The 15,095-nt window shown below is 42.7% G+C and overlaps 1 protein-coding gene and 1 long non-coding RNA gene across 3 annotated transcripts in view; one reads left to right on the top strand and one right to left on the bottom strand.

Moving 5' to 3' along the window:
- Positions 1 to 15,095, top strand: part of BMPER (BMP binding endothelial regulator) — a 176,313-nt gene that overhangs the window by 71,445 nt on the left and 89,773 nt on the right. The gene's annotated exons all lie outside the window — the stretch shown is intronic.
- The window catches only part of LOC308570422, a 204,522-nt gene that overhangs the window by 115,976 nt on the left and 73,451 nt on the right, over positions 1 to 15,095 (bottom strand). The gene's annotated exons all lie outside the window — the stretch shown is intronic.

Genomic DNA, 15,095 nt, shown 5'->3' with positions numbered 1-15,095 from the left:
ACAGAGTTTTTGTTTGGGCTAGATATTCAACTTTTTAAAAAACAAAAAAGTAGATTTTCTGAGTGAAGGCCCAGGACTAAGAGTCACTTTTCGTTTGCTGTAGATTCAGCCTTTAATGAATGCAGAAAGTCCTTTCAGACTTAATTTAATTACATTAAACACCAGCCTCTCTTCCTGTCCTTCTATCAATATCCTCGTTCCACCTCTGCTCCAAATATTCCACCCCTGGACAATTTAGCGATTTCAACAGTGCATGTAGTTTTGCATGTCTGGGAAAACTTGGTTGGAACTTCTCCTGAATTGCATGGGTCATATTGCACTTTTGCTTTTCAGATCTTCAGCTTTTAGGAAACACCTTCATGCCAGGAATCCCAGAGCACTGCAGAAGGTTCTGGAGTATGTTCTAAGGAGCATGGGCACTTCATATGGTCAGACTTGGCCAGGCCTAATCTTGTTGCCTTGTTGCCCTGTGTAAACTCAGTGCATCTTCATGAAGTTGTGCACCACAAGGGAAGGCTGAGAGGAAAGTTTGTCTTTCAGGGATGCTTGTCTACCATGATCCCTGATAACCTTTCAGGGTTCTCTAGAACATAGTTGAGAAGCCACTGAAATTCAGGGCAATCAACCTGGATATAAGTTGCCTGCTGCATATATCTTCCTCTTTCAGGTAAAATTGACAAGCTATATATATATATTGGTTCTTCTGACATGCCTAGAACAGAGTCTTGGAAGAGTGCCTCCACATGTTTGCTCCTCAAATCTCAGCACAAGGCATTGGCAAGTCACTGACCTGGCATGCAGAAAGTTTAAATGAAGTCCGCTGGCATTCAGTATCTATAAATTAAATGGTGGCGAAAGTGGTGCGTTCTCTAAATGGAGTGAAGGATGGCTTTGACGTGTGCCCATAATTAAAACCTTTTCCTACGAATCTGATAATCCACCTTGGAAGAAAGAACAAAGAAAAATAAAGATAAGGAATCTTCAATCTGGAAGCCTCCGAGGTATTTTTCTGTGGATGAAGCGAGAGAAAGAAGAAGAAGAAATATACAGGTTTCCTAAATCTCAGTCCTAACGAAGAAGAGCCAAGTGATTTAAACTCTTGTTTTGTCCCTGGACCTTTGATAAAATAGGAACGTGGCCAGCTCACCTTCAATGGGGACTGTTTTCAAGCTCTTCCAAAATCTTCCTTTCAGCATCTGTTCCATGGGTCCCTTAGTTCTTTCCTGCCATGTTTCAGGGAATGAGAGAACTCCCTCCCTGATGTTTCACACCTTATCCTTCTCTCCTCTTTTGAAGACCTTGTGAAATTGGGCAAAGAGCCAGCCTGAGAATGGAAAAGTACATTTAATACTAGAATAGCTAATGTCTTAAAATTTCCCATGGAACATCATTTCCTGTGCTGGGCTTTTTTTAAAAGTATAGTCCTCATCAACATAATAACCTGAAACTATTTCATTTGAAACCTCCATTTAAAATGGTAGATTTATGCTGTACAGAAATCTTTATTTGCAATAATGCAGATGCAGTCATTTGCAGTAGCTCATTGTACTCAGAAACAAGTGAGCAAATTCATTTGGTATAGCTGCTTCTTTTACTAGCCAAACAGACGGAAAATACATTACCTTGTAATAGAACATGTAATTTTTGTACAGTGAGCAGAAGGCACTATTTGATTGCAAAATCATTTGCACATTCTCATTCAATAGAAGCTTTTGGGGAGAGTGTGGTGGAGATCCTGCTCTGGAGTTAAAATAGTCGGGAGCAGGTAACGTGAACAGCCTGAAACCACTGAGAGTCAAATGAGACAACACAGGACTAGAAGAACAAATAGTCTTACCTGGAATAGAGTAAAAGGTAAAGGGACCCCTGACTGTTAAGTCCAGAAACGAACGACTCTGGGGTTGCGGTGCTCATCTCGCTTTACTGGCCGAGGGAGCTGGCGTTTGTCCGCAGAAAGCTTCCGGGTCACGTGGCCAGCATGACTAAGCCGCTTTTGGCGAACCACAATAGCACACGGAAACACCGTTTACCTTCCCGCCGGAGCAGTACCTATTTATCTACTTTCACTTTGACGTGCTTTCGAACTGCTAGGCTGGCAGGAGCAGGGAGTGAGCAACAGGAGCTCACCCCGTGACGGGGATTCGAACCGCCGACCTTCTAATCAGCAAGCCCTAGGCTCTGTGGTTTAGACCGCAGCGCCACCTGCGACCCTTGGAATAGGGTAGCACCCTCCTTTCATAAGCTACTGTCCCATTTTGTTTAGTTGTGAGAGATACGGTTGCTACTTTAGAAATGCAGTGTTTAAAATGCAGGCCAAATGATTTGAGAACTGATCTGAATTGATGAAACTGCAAGGTTATAAATCTGGTTCACAGGTGTATGTTACTCATGTGATAACTAGTTTCAAGCTGAGCATATAGCACTATGCTGATGGTAGAGTTTCTCTAGCTCTACTGAAAGCCTCAGTGGAGCACCCTTCTGCACTCACCACAGGCTCTCATGGTCCCCCATTGGTTAAATGTAGAATCCTTTTAATAGTCAGTGGAGCTTGTTGGCAGGTGTCTTAGTAATTCCTTAGTACATTCTGAATGACAATGTCTGAAAAGTTTCCCTGAGCTTAAAAATAGCTAGACATCTGCTGCTTCATTATGTATAATTTAAGGGATTTGCTTTCAGGAAAAGATTTCTTTCTAAGAGTCGGAAATCCAGTGCACGCAGGATACAGTATATGGAGGGTGTCACTGTCTACCTGAAGGCTGAGCACTTTGTTGGCATCTTAAGGTATGAGAGCATTTTCTCTCCACCTCTCATTCTCCCTCATTCATCTAATTGGCTTTGCGGAGAAGTGGGGAGTAGCTATAGTTTCAAAACTGATTTCATTGGAGTAGCACCTGTTTACACCAGGTCTCAATTTAGCCTTAACATGCCTGTGGAATACATTGGAAACAACTCAAGACTCTTCAATAGAACTCTCTGCATTACAAAATTTCCTGTTAGAGGTTTTACTTTAACAAAGTTTCATTGTACGTATCTAGTGGCTTTTTGTGTTTAGCTTCTTTTTTTTTAATGAATCAAACTTCATGAGCTTTGCACTACAGCTTGGAGGAAGGAAGAGAAAGAGCTACTCACAAGAACACTTAAGAACTTTCTTGAGCTAATGAGAATATTATGGTGTGGAACAGTTTCAGCAAGACTTGCCAAAGTCAAATACAAACATCATGCTAGGCAGGGATAGACGAAACTCCAGTGAGAAATTCTGCTAGCTTGATTTTAAACTCTTCATCCTCCATTCAAAATCCTTCAGGTGGTTTACCAGAGATTTTCCTTATATGCAAAATCTGATGGCAATCAAAGAGTGTGTGGAACCCCTTTGGAATTTTTTTATGCTCTTATTGAAACTCTTTGGACTCTCATTGAAATTCCTCAAATGTGTTTTCCAGAAGAGAACCTTCAGCTTCACTTCAAAATTCACTTTGGCAGTGCAATTCTCAACTTATCCCTGGTGGATGGATGCAAGGTGGTATATGCAGTGTAGTGAAACCCACTTCCTACTAACAGGGAGAAGGCGATGCATATTTCGATTGAGTCCATTGTCCAAGTATGAGCAAATAACATGGAAGCATTTAGATTTGCAGGGTATAAAAAACAGGAGGTCCCGATGGATGAACAAGGTAAATTGAAACTCTGCATAAATGGAACTCTCTCCTAAGTACAGTTAATGGCTAGCAGCTTAGTCTTGCTCCTCTTCATCTGTGCAAATTCTGTTGAAGATATGGAGGCTTGACAGAATGGCTGCTTCAAAGATTATGCTATAAAATGGGGATGATTAATTATGGATGTTGGCTAAGTTAAAATGTTTCCCATACAGGCTTACTAATATGAACAAGCAGGTAGAGACTGCACAGGGGGTGGGGGGAATTCACATGACCCCCACGTAGGCTAGAATTGACCTGATGAAACCCACCCATATTTGCACATTGGCCCAGATCTCTAAGAGGAATGGCTCAGTGGCATTATAATAAAACTGTCAGGCATCAGTATCTAATTTACACCAATATTTTTAGATTCTCTGTAGGAAAAATGTGTCTCTCCTTGCTGCTGAAAAATGAGGTGCGATTCTGTAAGGCTTGGCTGAAAAAGAACAGATGCCGACATCTCTAGAGTTAATATTTTTTCCTTAAAAACACATCTGTCATCAGCCTCCACTTAGAAGAGCAGTGAAGCACATATCTAAATAAACATGGCACTTGGCTCCAACACTGAACCTGCTTTTTGCATAGCAGCAGCTATTATTTTGTCATTGTGGGTGGAAGGTATTTGGGGCTGTGAACCAGCGGGCTATGGTTACTATTTGGCCACATCGCTGCTCTTCACTTTTAAAAGTAATTTCGGATTACACCTTCTCATATTGTTTAAAAGATTGGCTGGCACTGCAGGATTAGAATTAGCGTAAAGCTAACTGATAAACTCAGCTAGTTTATACAGCTGAGAACATTGTGGCCTGGAATGTACACTGAAGAGCAAAAGAGGGAAATTAGTTTATCTTGGGTGAGTGTTCACCATTTTGAGGAAATGAACATCTCCTCCGCTCCAACCTTCTGACCCTTCCTTGAGATGTATTTGCTGCACTCACCCACCCACCCCCATCTCCAGCTGAAGAAAAGAAATAGAAGGTAGGTTTTACAACTTCCATTCCATCCCATAGCTAGCATTTCCCCAGCTCTAAACTACAACTCCTGCCAACCTAGAAGTTCGAAAGCACATCAAAGCGCAAGTAGATAAATAGGTACTGCTCCGGTGGGAAGGTAAACAGCGTTTTCATGTGCTGCTGTGGTTTGCCAGAAGCGGCTTAGTCATGCTGGCCACATGACCCGGAAGCTGTACGCCGGCTCCATCAGCCAATAAAGCGAGATGAGCGCTGCAACCCCAGAGTCGGTCACGACTGGACCTAATGGTCAGGGGTCCCTTTACCTTTAAACTACAACAAACACATCTGCTGCCCCAAGACGTTGACCATCTCAGAGCAAGGATAACCAAGGGAGGGAAGGAAGAGGGAATGGTAACTTGCAAGAGGGAGAATGGGATCTGCAGGGGTAACAATAAGAGCCACTGCTATAACACAGACATGGCATTTGGATACGGAACTTGAAATTCATTTTTGGAGCTTGGAAATTTGTCCAGAACTGTTGGGCAAAATTCTCAACCTTCATTACTGAGGTGGGCTCTCTGCCATACAGTAGTTATCAATCAAATCTGTGAGAAGACCTGCCAGATTCCTTTCTGGATGCCTGTTTTTGAAGTGGTCTCAGACTGACAATAGTAGAAAAGAAACTGCTTTGCCACAGTTATTGTGGTGGCAAAAATCTATATTAGCTGAACGTCTGCTAGCTATGCAGCCATGAAAGGCAGTGGAGCCTTGCCTAAGGTGGCAGAATTAAGTGAGCTGGGTGAGGAATGATACTTCATTCCTGGTTTGTGGAAGGGGCTCCTGGATGGGCTGCTCTTTACCGTCCTTCATTCAAATGTATTCAAAGCAACTTACAACGGTAAAATAAGAATATAACATTACAAAAGTAATGCTCTAAAAGCAACTCTGTCAAATTTTGGAAGACAAAACCACAGTATAATATGGTGTAGACTCCTTTTTTCTGTAGTGGCTCCCCCCACGTCCACCCCACCCCCGCTGCACTCAGGCCTACCTGTGTGCCTACCTGGTGCCAGGAAAAGACATTTTTGTTTTCCTGGGTATCTGAGCAGCACCAGTTGTATTTTATGGTTAATCAGTTTTAAACGTGTTTTTGTAATGTTGTTGCTGCATTTTTCACTTGCTAGTAAATTGCTTCAGGATTTTTTAGTGGGAAACAATATGCAAATTCAATAAACCTAATCCTAGTTTCAACTATTGCGTTGGAGATTCTTCACGTTCAAACCTACGACCTCCAGGACAACATAGATACTTTGCTACAGATAAATTAGTTGTGAACTTTTCACTGTGAACTTCAGCAGTCAAAAGTACTACTGTAGACAACTACATGTGAATTCTGTATAAATATTTGTTACCCTTCCCATGACTCCTCCAAAACACGGTGTTGGCCAATAGGACAGGTTGTTTGATTGCGGTTAAGGTGAGCATTGCGGTTAAGGTGAGTGGTAAAGATCTAACTGAAGCAGAAGACATCAAGAAGAGGTGGCAAGAATACACAGAGGAATTATACCAGAAAGATATGGATGTCTCGTACACCCCAGGTAGTGTGGTTGCTGACCTTGAGCCAGACATCCTGGAGAGTGAAGTCAAATGGGCCTTAGAAAGCACTGCAAATAACAAGGCCAGTGGAAGTGATGGTATTCCAGCTGAACTGTTTAAAATTTTAAAAGATGATGCTGTTAAGGTGCTACACTCAATATGCCAGCAAGTTTGGAAAACTCAGCAGTGGCCAGAGGATTGGAGAAGATCAGTCTACATCCCAATCCCAAAGAAAGGCAGTGCCAAAGAATGCTCCAACTACCGCACAATTTCACTCATTTCACATGCTAGCAAGGTTATGCTTAAAATTCTACAAGGAAGGCTCAAGCAGTATGTGGACCGAGAACTCCCAGAAGTGCAAGCTGGATTTAGAAGAGGCAGAGGAACCAGAGACCAAATTGCAAACATGCGCTGGATTATGGAGAAAGCTAGAGAGTTCCAGAAAGACATCTACTTCTGCTTCATTGACTATGCAAAAGCCTTTGACTGTGTTGACCACAGCAAACTATGGCAAGTTCTTAAAGAAATGGGAGTGCCTGATCACCTCATCTGTCTCCTGCGAAATCTCTATGTGGGACAAGAAGCTACAGTTAGAACTGGATATGGAACAACTGATTGGTTCCAAATTGGGAAAGGAGTACGGCAAGGCTGTATATTGTCTCCCTGCTTATTTAACTTATATCCAGAATTCATCATGCGAAAGGCTGGGCTGGATGAATCCCAAGCCGGAATTAAGATTGCCGGAAGAAATATCAACAACCTCAGATATGCAGATGACACAACCTTGATGTCAGAAAGTGAAGAGGAATTAAAGAACCTTTTAATGAGGGTGAAAGAGGAGAGCGCAAAATATGGTCTGAAGCTCAACATCAAAAAAACGAAGATCATGGCCACTGGGCCCATCACCTCCTGGCAAATAGATGGGGAAGAAATGGAGGCAGTGAGAGATTTTACTTTCTTGGGCTCCATGATCAGTGCAGATGGTGACAGCAGTCACGAAATTAAAAGACGCCTGCTCCTTGGGAGAAAGGCGATGGCAAACCTAGACAACATCTTAAAAAGCAGAGACATCACCTTGCCAACAAAGGTCCGTATAGTAAAAGCCATGGTTTTCCCAGTAGTGATGTATGGAAGTGAGAGCTGGACCATAAAGAAGGCTGATCGCCGAAGAATTGATGCTTTTGAATTATGGTGCTGGAGGAGACTCTTGAGAGTCCCATGGACTGCAAGAAGATCAAACCTCTCCATTCTGAAGGAAATCAGCCCTGAGTGCTCACTGGAAGGACAGATCGTGAAGCTGAGGCTCCAATACTTTGGCCACCTCATGAGAAGAGAAGACTCCCTGGAAAAGACCCTGATGTTGGGGAAGATGGAGGGCACAAGGAGAAGGGGACGACAGAGAATGAGATGGTTGGATGGTGTTCTTGAAGCTACTAGCATGAGTTTGATCAAACTGCGGGAGGCAGTGGAGGACAGAAGTGCCTGGCGTGCTCTGGTCCATGGGGTCACGAAGAGTCGGACACGACTAAACGACTAAACAACAACAACAACAAGGTGAGCATTGGCTACGCTGATTGGGGATGATGAAAGCTGGACTACAACACTAGCTACCCTGACATATGAGACCCATAATACATTATGTGTAAATTACACACAGATCATCTGCACATTTGCCATGATATTGGGTGCATAGGAGATTATATAATACATGTGATGCATAATACTGTGTGCAGTTTAAAAAGGTCTGAGAAGACTCTGCAAATATGCTCTAGTTTTGCAAAGTTTCCTGCAGATGTTCTCAAACATTTACTGTGTAAGCATGTGTACTGCTTAACTAGGTATTATATTTCCAGTCTCCTATGCCTGTGTGTTTCGAAGAACAAGCAGGATTTCCTGTTGGGGCAACCCTTTGATAGCTATGCTGAAGGAAGTGGAATGTGTGAAATCCTGTATATCCGGAGATTGCATCAGCAATAAGTGTGGAATGCAAATAGTCTTTAACAGGAAGTATGTGTGTGTTGCATGTGTCTAGGCACACCGACAACATACTAGAGAAAACGCTTCAGAAAATTTGTAAGTAGAAGTGCTCCGTAATAAAGTAGCAGGCCGTATAATGGCAAAAGAAGAAAACTATGCAAATAAAGGATTTATAATGGGGTGCATGAGGTAGGTGTGGGTGTTTGTCTGGAGTTCATAATAGGCTCCAGAGCTACATATGTTGGGAACTACCATGGATGCAGGACTTTCTGATGTTTCTACTGCAGCCATTCAGTTGGCTCAACAAACATGCTGCTTTTTCTGTTTAAAATTCCACATGAACAGCAACCATAAAGAGACTCAGACTTTCACAGTGCACTGTGGAGGATGGGTGTACCATGGGGTCAGTCCTAACAATCTAATCTTTATTTTGGAAAGTGGTTTTTTGCTGTCTGCTTGTTTTCTGTATGTCCGGACATCTCTTGAGATATCACTGCCTGTGCTGGTCCAGGGGGGAGGTTACCGTGGGGCGAGGTCCAGGACCTGAGTCGAGGGTTGGCAGACAGTCCTCCATGGGCGAAGTGGGGTCCACAGCGAGGAGCCGGGCAAGGACAGGAACTCTGGGGGAACCAGACTGGGTGCTGGCCAAAACAGCTCTTCAACGACGTTGCTCCCGCAACCTGGGACCGGGCTGACTGGCCTTTATCTTCTCTGAGGCCAGGGGCGGTCCCGGCCCCCAGGAGACCCGCCTCCCCTGGCCTTAAGGCGAGCACTCCTCCTGGGAGAAACCAGCTCCCTTCACCTCTCTGCCCTGAGCCTCTGCAGTTCAGGAGAGGCTGAAGGGTTACTGGACCCAGGGGGAGACTCACCTGTAGGCACTGAGTCCTCAACCACCTCCGGAGCCAGAGTGGATTCACCTGGTGCCTGCTCCTGAGGATCCGGCACAGGTGCAGGCGCTTCAGAATCAAGGCCCTGCCCCAGTTCAGCCGGCCCTGGAGGCGGGGACTCCTGTGCAGGCTGGGATTCCTCCGGTTCAGCCTCTGAATCGGATTCCCAGGCCATCACACTGCCAAACTTGGCACAAGGGATCCCAAGTTGGGGGGGCACTTTTTGCCAATGCTTGGTTCCCAGTCGCCATTTTGAATCAAGATGGCTGACCAAAACGCAACATGGGTGTGATTTCGCCCAAGTTTTGGTATAGGTTGAGCCTCCTCTCCAAATATTGTTGCCAGACATGGCACAAGGGTTCCTGAGGTAGGGTGACAGCCTTTGTCGTTGTTTGTGGACTGGGCACGGTTTTAAATCAAGTGGGTGGCATGTTTCTGCTAATTTTTAGGCATAGGTTTGGCTGCCTTTTGAGATAATGTCACCATTCTTGGCACAGTGGTTCCCAAGGTGGGGGCAGTGGACTTTGTTGCTATTGGGTTGTTGGACACCATTGTGACTCAAGATGGTGGAATGAAACGTGACTTTGGTATGACTGCACCCAGTTTTTGGTTTGATGCATCCAAATTCGCACATTACACTATTCATTCAAAAAACACAATATTCTCAGAATGTCAAAGTACAGTGGTGCCTCGCAAGACGAAAATAATCCGTTCTGTGATTCTCTTCGTCTAGCGGTTTTTTCGTCTTGCGAAGCAAGCCCATTGACGGATTAGCGGATTAGCACTTTTAGCGGCTTTTAGCGGCTTATCTGATGATCGGATCAGCTGATAAGCGGCTTAGCGGCTTAGAGGCTTAGAAAAAGGGGGGAAAGGGGAAAAAACCAGCAGGAACTCGCAAAACATTGTCGTCTTGCGAAGCAAGCCCATAGGAAATTCGTCTTGCGAAGCACCTCCAAAATGGAAAACTCTTTCATCTAGCGAGTTTTCCGTCTTGCGAGGCATTCGTCTTGCGGGGCACCACTGTAAACTGTAGTATAATTTTAGACAGTCAACTGATTGAGAAGGTGAACATACATACGGTGGGAATTTTGTATTGCAGTGAGGTAGATTTCTTGGTGCCAGTAAGAATAAGCCAGTGTGGTGTAGTGGTTAAGAGCAGTGGACTCATAATCTGGTGAACTGGGTTCGATTCCCTGCTCCTCCACATGCAGCTGCTGGGTGACCTTGGGCCAGTCACACTTCTCTGAAGTCTCTCAGCCCCACTCACCTCACAGAGTGTTTGTTGTGGGGGAGGAAGGGAAAGGAGAATGTTAGCCGCTTTGAGACTCCCTAGGGTAGTGATAAAGCGGGATATCAAATCCAAAAATAAATAAATAATAATTTAGGGCAAAAGTGCTTAGAAAAGCCAACAGTCTGGCATTCAAAATGCTCTTCTTCATCTAAAAGAAGCCCTGCTTTATTAATGATGAGTGATGGCCAAGGATTTCTAGATGTTGATTTCTAGTAACTTTTCATGTTGAAGTAATATTTCAATGTGCACATTATACTCCGTATTTAACTAAATCTTTGTGTAAGATAAATACCCTTGCGGGCTGAATTCAAAAGTGGGCAACGTTGGAGCCCAAGATGGGTGGGTGCAAACCTTTTCTCTCTATTTCTGCCATCTGTTTACCACTACTCCTCCTTGCCATCCACATTAAATTAGGGCAAGGGCTACATGTGGCCCTAAAGTCGCAAGTTGCCCAGCGCTTCCCTAAACCATAGTTGCAACTTATCACAATTTGTCATGCCAGAGGAGGAGACAGGAGCTCATAGTCCTGAGGGTCATTCACATAGCACTGAACTGTGGTTTAGCATTACAGCTCGGTATGACATTTGGCTCTTGAAAACAATTAAATAGAAAGCTTTTGTGTATTTGGTAGTGGAACAGGTTTAGAGGCTATCAAGCATTTTCAATTATTCTTAGTGCCCCTCTTTAATTTAATTCATGAAGGCTCTTCATTAGTAAGCATGAATTTCAGTGTTATGAACAGGAAGTTATTCTCTGCACCCATGGGCAAACAAAACAAAACAAAAACCCCACCTATTTTATATAATTATGCAATTTGTATTGTCTTAACAATTACAAAAAAGGGAAACTAATTATCGGCGTCTTTTTTCACATGCTGAAATGAGCAAGGGCTCATGGGCTCAATTCTGACACCATACCACCATAAGACACTTTGACTATTATTTAAGTAATATCTGAATTGACAAGCCAGAAACCATGGTTTGAAGTCAAGTTTGCATTCCTGTGTTTATGCTAACTATGGATTGGCATGATGCCTGAATCAAGAAACCACAGTTATGGTTGTTGTTCTATGCCTTGAGGCTGTTGCTTCACAGAATGAATTCATGGAGCAAAGTGCAAAGAGGGTGAGTGATTTAAGCACACAAGGAAGTGACAATCATGGGGTCCATGATATATGTCTTGTTTTGTCCTAAACCATAGTTTGGTGTAATATCTGGTAAAACTATTAAATTCAATGAATTAAAAGAATAATAGATTATACATTGTGCAAAGTGTTACCAGCGGTGAATGGAATATATTAGATTCCTGTGTTGCAGGTTTAATTGAGCTTCTTTGCTAAGAGGAAATTCTTTGACATCATTACAATGTACTTTGGCTAAAAGCCTGACATGCTGAAGTGTATTTTTGTGATCTCAGGAAGCACAGCCCCTGGAAAGTAGAATAGATGACAAACAGCAGCATTGATTTGGCCCATGGCACCACACACTTCAGCATGTTTGCCGGTTGTTAAGAAGGAAGATGGCTGCAATTCAGTGGATTCCTTTTGATCTGAATTACTAGCTGATGGACAGTACAAAAATTCATTGCAGCTGGATGCACCTATAAAAGCTTAATTACAAAAGAGGAATCAGTCCATAATTACTTGGGGTTCTAATGTCCCAAGAATTTTACATTGCACAGACAAGGAACCTTGTATGAAACCTGGGGGTGTGTCCTGTCACACGATTTTTTCAAATGTTTAACTTTTATATTTATAACACCAAAACTTACAGAACATATTTTAACATTTTGGATGCTGCAATTTCCTATTTTTTAATGTGTCATACATCATCTAGATTTAGCACACCCACACGAAGTTGTGAGTTCCCACTCCCAAATAAAATAGATGGTATTAGGCTAGCTAGGTACAGTGTAGTTAGTGAGGGTATCATTTTTTTAACTTAACCATTTCCAGGTACTACAACAGCATAAATAACATTGCAAGTAATGGATAACACATGGAAAGGAGGATGAATCAAAATAATCTTGGCAAGCCCTGGTGCAAGAGTTTGTCCATTTGATTTCTGCTCTTCCCTTTGTGCCATATTCATGACATGCACACGAGGCTTCAATCCCACCAAAGAGATGCAAAATCACTTTCTATTTCAGTGTGAAAAAGCTCTCAGCTCTACTGCTAAGTTCAAATTCAGTATGCACCAACAAATAACAACATAGTTCAGATTTATAGCTACCGTGGCTGTATAACCGAATAACTAATATGTTTGGATTGGACTGGTGAGGAAAATTTCCTTTTTTTCACCATTTGGTAAATGCTGAGGTATTTGGTTGAAACTGGTCCTCTTTTGGAATTTTTATAGGTGCATCCAGCTTTTTAAGGCTCCTCTTTGAAAACAATTATAAAAGTATTGCTTATTCTCTTGTAATGTTGGGTCACCTTCATAATATTGCCTCAGTATTATTGGGGCAGGAGAAAGATGTTATAAGCAGAAAGGTTTGAAGTTGACATGCTCCCTGTTTTGCTAGCTGTTGTCATTCTTAAAAAAAAGCTTGCAACAGATAATTTCTCACTGGGGCCTGAGTGATCAAGGCCGCATATGCACTATATACTTAAAGTAGCATCATACCACTTTAAACAGCCATGGCTTCCCCAAAGAATCTTGGGAAGTGTATGTTATGTACTGAAGTTCCCACCCTGGGCCAGCAGGGGGATACTGTAGATAGTTATGCAAATGAAGGATCGAAAGTGCCATTCAGTGATTGGATAGTTTGTATGCAAATGAAGGATCGAAAGTGACGTTCAGTGATTGGATAGTTTTAGAAAGTTGTTACAGTAACAAGGTACTGGAGCTCTATATAAGCAGGCTGACTGAGCCCTTCAGCTCAGTTCAGTTCTGGCCTCAGAATAAAGAAGAGCTGTTTGAAGAATCGCTGTGTCGTCTGATATGTTTGCCCACAACTTAACAGTGTAGTTTGTGCAGGGTGCTGAGAGCTACAATTTCCAGAAGGGTTGATTGCCCCAACACCAGATGGAGGGGCACAGACTCACCGCTTCAGCTTTAAACCACTGAAGGTGTCTCTCGCTTGACCTACCTGCTTCTTCGGATAACGTCATCACTCATGCATCATGAAAAAACCTTTTGGGCATGGTGCCTATTTCTAGGCTTCTCCCGTGAGCAATTGGACCATTTTTCAAAAGTTGTAGGTTTAGTTCTCTGATAACCGCACCTGCACATTCTTGAAAAAGAAAAAAAAGGGGGGAGATCTATCTGTTCTCTGAGCTGCCTAAGTGGAAAAAAATCATTTCAGAGTTTCCTGACTGATTCATAATTCAGAGCAGCAGTTTCAGACCGCAATATACTTTGCATCCCTGGATGCTATGTTGAAAGGATTATGAGCGCAGGCCTAAAGCTGTGTGCATTCAGGATGTTTCAGCAGCCCCTCTTGGGGCAAGCTGGAGGGGGGAAAGAAAGGCTGTGTTCTTTTCAGACAGTGCAGTGTCTGAAAATCTTATTAAAGTGTGCGCATGCAGTAAAGATAATGCTTTATTTTGGGTATTGGTATTAACATTAGAATTAAAACGTCTCAGTAAACTCATCACACACCACAGCTTCCTCCTCTGTGCTCTAGAGAGGTAGAGCATTTATATTACTTGTCTCTCAAGAGAGTTTAGAGAGAGATCCTGAATGCATGGGGCTGTGGACAACTCATAATTCTTTCATGCCTCTAGGAGCGCAGAGTTTATTGCTGGCTGCTCGTGCTGCTTTAAATTATAAACTATACAGGAAATTTAAATGAGACGATCTGGAGCAAATATTTCTTTCTTTCTTTTTTTAAAATATGAGTTGATTGCAGTCCTTTGTGGGAGACACAGAACAGGTTTGCTGCAGCGAAGGTTGCTGCTGCCCATTCATTCATAGCCGCCATCCGTTTATTGTCTTCTGAAATGAGAAACAAAAGCCACACCGAAACAGAATATTGTTTAGGCTGATAGCTCTGTTTGGTAGTAGAGACAATCTTTTCTCTTTATGCGCAACGCCCAGCAGATGAACTGTGCTCCCTGACTAGGGCCTCTCTGTGCTTATATACATGTTGATAATATTTCATTTAAAGGGCTGGGTTGGCCAAAACAATATTTCTTTCACAGTTTGACCTTCACCCTCTCTATTTTATTCCCAAGACCTTTATTCTACGTTGTACCGTATAACTCCAAGGATAGCTCTTTATTCTTTTAAAAACAGTCTTTCTCAAAATCCAGCCTCGTGTTCCCTTATTATTTTCTCATTTTCTAGTGCCTGCTTATGGGGGATTTTTGCCTTCGTTTTTAGCTCTCACGGTGGTAGTCTTTAGAGCAGCAATTGTCTGGTGTGGAGGCACCAGTCTGCCTCTCCTGTCTTTTGGATCCAACTTTCCCTCGGGAGAAGTCACAAGATTATAGAAAGACGGCTTGAAATAAAATAACGTAACAGTTTCAAACCTGAAACCAAATTTAACTCCTTTTGTAACTCCATGAAAAAAGAAAAGAAAGATTTTAATGGATAACAAAGGTACATGGAACATCTCTGTTTTCAATTAATAAGAGCAGGTCAGTTACATTCGGTATGAGATGCTGCCAGTGCTTTTTTTCTTTTAAAAAAAAAAGTTTAGGGGTACTCTCATTTTGACTCAAGAAAATCACCATTTTATAGTTCAAATTGGG

This window comes from Podarcis bocagei, assembly GCF_964188305.1.
Source record: "Podarcis bocagei genome assembly, chromosome: 12".
In the NCBI taxonomy this organism is placed as follows: Eukaryota; Metazoa; Chordata; class Lepidosauria; order Squamata; family Lacertidae; genus Podarcis; species Podarcis bocagei.
The sequence above is the reverse complement of the archived record's forward strand: the minus strand, read 5'-3'. Positions and strand labels throughout refer to the sequence as shown.